This window comes from Poeciliopsis prolifica, unplaced genomic scaffold, assembly GCF_027474105.1.
Source record: "Poeciliopsis prolifica strain line A6 unplaced genomic scaffold, Auburn_PproV2 SCAFFOLD072, whole genome shotgun sequence".
NCBI classification, from domain to species: Eukaryota; Metazoa; Chordata; class Actinopteri; order Cyprinodontiformes; family Poeciliidae; genus Poeciliopsis; species Poeciliopsis prolifica.
In genome coordinates this window covers 820,978-829,441 of record NW_026562447.1, presented here as the reverse complement: position 1 = coordinate 829,441, position 8,464 = coordinate 820,978, and the positions used below count along the sequence as shown (strand labels likewise).

The 8,464-nt window shown below is 40.7% G+C and overlaps 1 pseudogene; it reads right to left on the bottom strand.

The window, feature by feature from the left end:
* Positions 1 to 2,521: 2,521 nt before the first annotated feature.
* Positions 2,522 to 7,388, bottom strand: LOC129352077 (uncharacterized; annotated as a pseudogene).
* Between the last annotated feature and the right edge of the window lie 1,076 nt (positions 7,389 to 8,464).

The window sequence follows — 8,464 nt, the reverse complement described above, 5'->3', positions numbered from 1 at the left end:
TGAACCTCTGGCCTGAAATTCCACACGATAAAAGTAATCCTCGACTGGTCCAATGGGCTGTGCAGGGGAAAGAATGAGGTCTCTAAACAGTGCGTCCACTCTCTTTTCAAACATACGCATGACGGTGACAGGGTTGCTCCTAAGAATGTCACACTTTGCATTCCAGTCAAGCTCAGAAAAACTTACCTGCTCTCCATGTTGAGCTTTGATGGCCTCAATGACTTCTGGCCATCTCATTTCAGCAGCAGAGAACGTGCAAAAGAAAGTGGGCTTTCCAAGTTGCCTCACCATGGCGTGCAAATCACGTAATCCTTTTTCCCAATAAGCGGGAGTTCCTCTTAAAGGTTGCATGAAACGGGTGGCCTCTTTATTCTGAATTAGTTTTTCTAACTCTTCTTTGTCCTGTAGCATTTTGCTGGAAATATTTTTTCCACCTTTGGTGCTTGGTTTCCCTTTTCTTGTCTGAATGGACATACTATCATTGGCCATATTAGTTTCTGTAACAAATTGAGCAAAGAAAAGGTAACTCTGGTCTTTTGCAAACCGAGTATCTATTGAGAAGAGCCGTACATTGAAATACCTACTCGGTGAAAGTGCAACACAGCGGGATTGATCTAATGTGTTTACGCCAGTTGGGAAATGTACAGGATAAGCCTTGGCTTCAAGTCTCGGAACACTGAAGAAAGAGATGGGCTTATTCCCCTGGGCCGGTGCAATGCTGAAAATTCCTCTCCATATGATAATACGTCCTGTGCAATGTCAGGAGGTTGCATGCAGGTGTCCAAGATCAGACCAGGTCGAAGTGCCTGATGCTCTGCCCCTATGTGGTCAGGTTGCTGGTCTGCTGCTGCATCCATTTCAGCCTCCTCTGCTTGTGTATCTGAGTCCTCAACTGGCTGATCCTCTTGAAAACTCTCAAATGTTGCGCTTTCATTTATACTTACCTCTTTGTAATCCGGATGACTCTCTTTAAGCTTTCTCAGTCCAGCTAACACATTTTTCATGTTGACCGTGTAAAAGTACTGGTAACCTTTGTACTTGGTTTTCCTCTTCAGCTTCACCTGTAAAAGCTGGGCTTCCTCACGGGGCCTTGGAAGACTGTTTACAACTGTTTCCATGTCAGAAGGAACACAAACAACTGCTCCATGTATTGCCCTTTGTTGTCCCTTGGGCAAGGAAACAATTTTTGCAAAAGGCAGAATTTTTGCAATTAATTGCCTTTCAAGTACATTCAATTCCGCAAGCTCTATGGGAACAGGAGCCAAGTGAAGGTGATTGGCAGCCGCAATGGATGGCATCTTTCCTCTACTTAGATGGCTGTCACATGTGTAGCAGATCCACTCCCCCATTCTCTCTTCAGGTACAGAACAAGGGGTTGAGCACACAGCTCCACACACATGAACATACGTACCTGTTAGACAATCAGCTACTACATGCATATTCTTGGTATATTTATCTCTTTTACATTGCTTTACTTGATTGGGGAAAAGAGCTCTGTGACACACGGTGCAAACATATGTCGGTCCGTTTTGTATGTTATTATGAAAGTTTTGTATTGCTGTTTTCATTTCGTCACTCATCAAAGGGCGTGGAGTTTCAGGGTAGAAGCCTACATTTTCTGTACTTCCTTCTGATTCGCAAAGCATGCTGCAGTGTCAAATTTTTGGAAAGTACTTGTCTTGATAGCCTATCTTTCTATTGGCAGCACATTTTTCTTTATGTTTTACTCGATAAGCAGGCTCACTATGATACTTCACCTTCATATATTCACGCATTCTTTTTTGTGTTGGTTTCTGAAGACTGGATTGTTTTTGAATCGATTCTGATGTATGACTTTTTTCTGCTTTTAAAGACTGGATCTTCTCTGAATCGATTCCTAATGTATGATTTTTGTCTGCTTCTAAAGACAGGATCATCTCTGAACCGTTTCCTTATATACTCAGCCATGTAGGCTTTACGACTGGCTCTGAAGCTGCGGACATAGTTGAATCTGTAATTAACGTAATTTATTTGTCTCTTACGGAAAGATGCATCTGTCCTATATCGATTTTTGATCTGATCCTTCCTCTGTTCTTGGTGAAGAATGTATGTTCTTTTAAGGCCTGTAGCTTTTTGGTCCTAAATGTTGGAGATTTGAGATATCTTTCTTTTTCAGATGATCTTTGTTTCATTTTATTTACTACATTCTGTCCTTGTTGCATTTTTATCCTGTTCCTAATTTTTTTTCTATTGGCTTTTGGAATTTTTGACACATTTGGAAGTGTTTCCTCTAATGCGTTTGCAACTTCCCTAAGCCAAGGAGGCATTTCCTTTTCATCAGAAGGACTCACCGGTTTGAAAGCAGTTGGACTTACTTTTGTGGCTCCAGGTGAAATGTTCTGAAAGGCCAAATCCTCAGAAGGGTTGTCATTGTCCCTGACAAAACCTACTGGCACAAACTCATAGGTGGCATTGGGGCCGCGGTTTCTAAAGAGCTTCAGCAGATGGTTGACCATGTCAGACAGGTTGCAGAAAGTCATCATCACTGCAGTTCCACTGGGGTGGGGCAGGCCTGCTGAATTCTTGAATGTGAGTCAAAAACTCCAAACCGACCGCTTCTGTCCCTGAAAACTGCAATGCACTCTGGAGTCACCAAAAGAAAAGCATGGGTGACATTTTCCGTCAGACATTCCAGTTGCCGGGCCAGAGGCAAACCCAATTGGTGAGATCCTCCAGGGCTCCCGCTACCAGCAAAAACATGACCTACCCTTACACCAGTTGTGTGTACTGCATAGATGTTCTCATCTGTCAGCACATGTTCAGGCATCTCTTCAAACGTCAAGTGATTGTCACGAAACGTTCCATCACTGATCAGTTGCTGTTTAACACCGACATAAAGTTGGTCTCCTTTTTCAATCACTCTGTCAAGCAACACCGTGTCAAACTGCAACCCCTCATTGTGGTACGCCAAAAATGTGAGCGCCATGCATGTGCACTGGTGATTGCGGGAAAATGCAGCATACCTCTTGTCGGCCTGGGAATGTGTAGCACTTACCACAAGGACAGGTGGACCGCGGATCCCAGGTTCCGGCGCAGCAGCCTGTAACATTAAAAAGAATAAAAATAAATTATATTTATAGAAATATTCACTGATGATTACCTACCACCAATTAGGCCTATTGTAAACACATATTTTGTAATTGAGTAAGCAATTATTGCTATGATAATAGATTAATGGAAATAAAATTTTGATAAACATTGGATCAGATTTCAATAAATCCATATGTCTATCTCAAATTCACTTTTATGTATTTTACAAAATTAATCTGTAACATTAGATCACTTTTTTAGTGAGTATGAAAAAATAAGAACCAAAATTTTGAAATTATATTCAATTTAATAATCTAAAAAGGCACATATAAAAAAGCAGCATGTCCACAAGTAAAAAACTGGAAAACACACATTTTTTAATATATAAACTCACTTTGCACAGCCATTTGTAGCTTTGTGCTCATGTGAGCAGCACATGACCTTCGTCATCCACAGAATCACGTATGCCAACTTTCTCCACAACACGTTGCACCCATTTGTTGTGACTGAGATGGTAGGAATAAGTTACCTGGCAGCTCCCATCCCGGACATGGTCCTCCAGTGGCACGGAAGAGGACTCGGGGGGGACGTCCATCGGGGGACCGGTCTCCGTGCCTGGCGACGAGCTGGCATGGTGGTCTCTCTCGGCGCTCCCTCCATCTATAAATCAACAGAAGTTATTAACTTGGTGCAAAGTGAACATATAGATTGACTTAAAGTCTTTGATATTTTCTGAAAAGGTGTCAAACCTGCAGCTCCACCGGATTCAGCTGGGAGGGATCAGAAATTGGACGACGCCTCGGACTCGTCTTCTAATCAAAAAATAGAAGAAATTATATAATTGTTAAAACCAACTGTGGCACATCAAATTCAAATAATTAGTTTTTTAAAAAAATTAAATTAATACCTTCTTCCTCGTCGGAGGACATGTAGGTAACGGAGCGTCACGGCCAGACGCAGGAACGATCCGGTCCATCTCCTCCAGCAACGTTGGGCTGAACCACACCGGATTCGGGGGGATGGAAGAATCCAGCAGGTCTCCCTGTAAAATAACAAAAATAGCTTAAAATAGATTCATTTCTACTCTGAGAACACAAGTTTTGCCTTGAGGTGAAGAAAATCATACCTGTTGGTCAACCACCCTCCCAGTGGCGTGTGGACAGCCATCACCACCCTGGACACCGCGCGATGTCTGTAAACAAAGAAAAACTATTTTCAGTGGCAGCAAACCCCCTGGTTCCAGGGTATACATGTATAGTCATTTTGAACTAACTTTGATTTTATCTTTGTATTTCCTCTATAGAAAACATATCAATGGTGTATTGGAAATTTTCTTCAGCATAACCTAAACTATGTGAAATAACATGTTTTTCCCTTTTGGATATATTGTTATTACACATACAGGAGTTACACAAAATTCATGTTTGAAAAACGTTTATTTTTCACAGTGAAACTCACAAAGGGTTTCTACCTTAACTCCTGGAGTTTACAATGGCTGGAAGCTGCTGGGGGAGTCGCTCTACCTCATCCCCTGGTGATTGGCTTCTTCCAGCTGTGCAGTGCCGCCAATCCTCTCCTTGGACCTCTGAGTACCTGCTTCTACCCTACCAATGCGCCATCTCCTTTATTTTTCAAATTATCTAAATTTCTAATAAAACTGCCATCAACATCGTCTCAATCTTTACTGTGCCTCAGACTGTGGCTGCAAGTCTTTGTCCTTATCTTCAAGTTTTAAAAAAGAGTAAACTTGCCTCTTGCACATTTATTAGTTGCATAATTTTTCATATACAATGACCAGACGGTGAGTTTCTTCACTCCAAGTTTTTTCTGGACTCATTCTACTTGACCTCCGTCCTGTCGGCGGTCAAGTTGTCATTCATAGATTAACATATCATTTGTTATTTTGTCTAGTTATTTTATATTTAGTCACATTTTTAAACTACTTACAAAATCAGTTTCATATACATTTCCATAAATTTTATATTCCTTATGGTTTCAATTGTGTTAACTAATATTTGGACGAACCACCTTTTCGGCAAAAGTAAGCAAGCACCAATAAAGTATATGCAATTCTAAAAAATACGTATTATGAAATGTCAAACCTATCAATATCTTACCGTTTTTGGCATTACGCTGGTCTTGCGTGTCATAATTGCTCTTTTCACCATTACTTGCACAACTTTCCCCATTTCGTAGCAACAAAATACAGCCTGTACTTATCGTTTGCAGATTTGAAATAACAAAGGGATGTCATATTGCATTTCATATTTTACATTTGTAAGCCAATTCCCTTTCACATTCTCAAAATAAGTGGTTTTTAACAATTACATGTTTTTTTTTTACAAAACAGACTTAATTATTTTAGCATAACTCCAGTTTTACTTTCCCTCAACACAATTAAAACACTGGTATGTTTATAAACTGCACTTTAAAGAAAAGTTGAAATGTCGACTCAGGGAGGCGGACACAAAACAGACATGTTAAAAAGTCATATATACACATTCATAAACTCTTAAAGAGTGAAACATGCAAAACTTTGCTTAAATCAGCTAAGCATGTATTTAGTACCTTTCGGCGAACCACAGTCCAGTCGAAGGGGTCCAAACGACGCGGAGCAGCCACCTCGCCAACCACAACCAGCCGGGGCAGGGGACGTCTCACCGCGGGGGGGGAAGCCGTCCCAGGGGGGGGAGGAGCCAACATCGCAGGAGCTGGGAATTTCAGTGCACTTAACTCAAGTTGCGAGGAGACAGCCGTCTCAAGCAACTGAGAAAGGACTTCCATCCCCGGACGGTCGCTCAGGTGAACCTACGAGTTATAAATACATTTTATAAAATACAGTACACCTAAACAACACTTTTACAAATATAAAAATCTATTCAACTTACGCCATCCCTGCTCCACAAGGCTAGGCTGCTCAGCGGGAAGTGTTCAGTGACAGGGATGTACCGAACACCTAGAGAGAAATAAAGGAAAATTTCATTCTTAATGTCAGTCACACTAACAATGCAGTAATTTGAGATAATGTAGATTCAAAAGAATACATAAGTTAATCTTTAGTCTGAACACAAATTTTGTACATCACTTACTTCTCTGAGCAGCCACACGCTGAAACTCCTGCCGCAGCAGCTGTTGCACACTTTCCTCCACGCAAAGGCGTGGTGGAAAGTCCACAACGACCACCTGTAAATTTCAATCCAAAAAAATGAAGCAAATTAACATATGCCAAGTTTTCAGATATATTTCATCATGAATAAATGCAGTGGACTTTATACTTACATTAGCAGAGAGGTTGCAGACGGTACGCAACAAAGCCCCGAACGCCGCTCCGGCCTCCACGAAGGTCCTGCTGGCGGTCAAGTTGTTACTTGGGGCCAGAAGACAGATCGCCTCGGGGGGCCGAGGCAGAACTGCATCCAGCACCTCAAGCCGCAACTCTTCCGCAGAGGCCCCGGGGGATGCAAGCACCCCTAAGGAGAAGTCGCCCTTTGGCATGGTAGAATACCCATCCACAATAGCACGCAGATGGGAATCACCAACCAAAAGAGCAAACTGAAAGAAAAAAAAAAACGTTAAAGTTTGCTTATAGAATTTTATCATTCAAAAAAAGATTTGTGTATGAGACGGAGAAAAAAAGTACCTTCTTCTCCAGAGCCTCGGCAGTAGGCAGAACCAACTTGCAGCTCCGTCTGGTCACCCGGGAGGCTGGCCACGTCTGGACCCGATGGCGATGCCCCGTCCCACGGCCTGTTTAAAGACGTGCACTTATCAATATTAGGATTTCATGCCTCTGAAAATTTAACAACAAAGATTTTATCTACATACGTGACCCAGGAGAGGTCGATGGCACACGGGGCTCCACCTGACGCACCACAGGAGGCGACATCTGCAAAACAATTATTACAAAATGTTTAGATGAATTACAAACATAACTGCATTGGGTTATTTTAATTAAATGATTCTGAACTTCTCATGAACATACCTGGTCGGGCAGGCCACCCTCCAGCAGTCGCGACGTCTAAAGACATAAATAAAATTAGTAAAGCAAATGATGTTATTCAACAATAAGTTGTTAAAATGTAAATTATAACCATACCTTCTTCGGCGGGGACCGAGTCGGGCTCCAAGCGCTGGACGCGAGCGGTGGTGTCCCAGGCTGTAAACACAGCACGCTTAAAGTCAAAACTACAATAAGAACTACCATTAGACAAAAACAATTTCTGCAGTGTGTATTAACATACCTTGGCGACGACCGGCACACTCTCCAGCTTCCTCCATCTCACCTTCGCCGCCTCCGAGCGACGTCCTCGACGTGGCATCCTGAAACACCACAGTAAAAAAAGAAGACAACTGCGGGGGAAAGGTGGTTATTTAAAAAAAAAAATGAAATGAAGTAATATATATAAAATTAAACTGTGTTTGTAGCACTAGGTGTGTGTGTTAGTGAATGTGTGAATGTTAAAATGTGATGAAACTTGTCTGAATATGTATTGATGGGTTAATAAGATGTTGTGGTGATGTAGAGATGATCTGCAGCAAGTCACACTGGTAAACTTCCAAATAGCACACTCTCGCACAAGTGAAAAGCTGTAACGAGAAGAAAAATACATAATTCAAAAAGGCTTACAAAAATAACTAATAGACAGTGAACATTTTTTCTTAAATACAAGAATTAATTTCAAACTCTTCTGAGGCATCTAAATATGATTAAGCTCTTTTCCACAACTGGTGCAAACATCAGTACATAATGCAACTTGTTCTAAAATCTAATTAAAAGCACTGATACAAATACATCTGTACATTTTCATAAATAAATGGACAAAAATAAAGTTAATAAAAATAAAGTTAAATAAAATAAAAATAAAGTTTCATCAAATCAACCAAGTCTTCTATTGTATAAGCTTTTTAAAGTAAATTATAAAACTTGTCAAATATCAAAATTACAAACCTATGGATATACACAATATTAGCTTGGTGTGTTGTGAATTAGATTTTTCATTTGAATTTTTAAAAAAAAGTTTATAAAGTGACTGCAGCAAGTGTATTTTTTTGTTTTGTTTTTTCATCATTATGTAACACATTTCTTTAAGACGCTGCAAATCCGCTGAGAAATTACCGCAACTGCTGCGCTACAGACACGGATAATGTTCCCCAAATTGGACTAGAACTGAACAAAGTTACGTATTAACCTGTTATAGAGAGCAACTAATAAATCACGCAAAGCCTCGTGAGGGCTAGAAATAAGCTGAATAAATCCAGAAAAATCTTATTCCATCAAGCTAGCTAGCTCTGATAGCTAACGCTATCAGAGCCACGACGAAATATTCCGTAGCAAACTTTTAAAATCAACCACCTTTATCAACGAACACTACATCTAACAACTGCAAACAGTTAT